The following is a 722-nucleotide window of genomic DNA, read 5'->3' as shown; positions in this document are numbered from 1 at the left end:
TTAGCATTGCTAAATTCATCAGAGAGTGCTGGTGCTAAGCTGAACCAGTAAACCGTAAACCCGGTTAAAACGATTTTTTGTTTTTAACAAAAATAGACCAGGTAACCTTATAATATCATTCAAGCATTTTTTAATACTAATATAATGATAATATTATACTATTATCTCTCTCCTCTCATGAATCGAGTCCAGTTCGTCAAATAGAGACTATTTACGAAAATCAGAATCAAAACTGCCAACCGATACGGTTCAAAAACAAGGTTCTTCGTGATTGCATTATCGAGCTTGCCTCAGAGGAGGTTCTAACTTAAGGATGACATAATGATAATGAGTATTGAGATGCTTGATGATATAACAGAGGTGTTCCCTTTACTGATCTTCCGGAGAAATCCGTATTTTTAGAATAGACCTCATGTACTCGAAAATTAGGGTTGTTACAGCTGCAGTTTCTGTTTTGGGGTTTCCTGCCATTGAAGCTGCCACCAACAGCGCCACTTGTAAGAACCCCTGATTTTTTTGAAAGTTAAATAATAAATTATTAAATGATTTATTTTATTTATTTGAGAATATATTTTCAGAGATTTTTATATTAATTGAGTTTTTTTTATTGATTTGAAGCTTAATGGATTGATAAATAATGAGGAATTTATATGCTGTAATTTGAATAATTAGATTTTAAACTTTATTTTGTAATTTAGAGAAAATTAATTTGATTATCTCAA

Source organism: Arachis ipaensis, chromosome B09 (genome assembly GCF_000816755.2).
Source record: "Arachis ipaensis cultivar K30076 chromosome B09, Araip1.1, whole genome shotgun sequence".
NCBI classification, from domain to species: Eukaryota; Viridiplantae; Streptophyta; class Magnoliopsida; order Fabales; family Fabaceae; genus Arachis; species Arachis ipaensis.
This window is presented reverse-complemented; position numbering follows the sequence as displayed.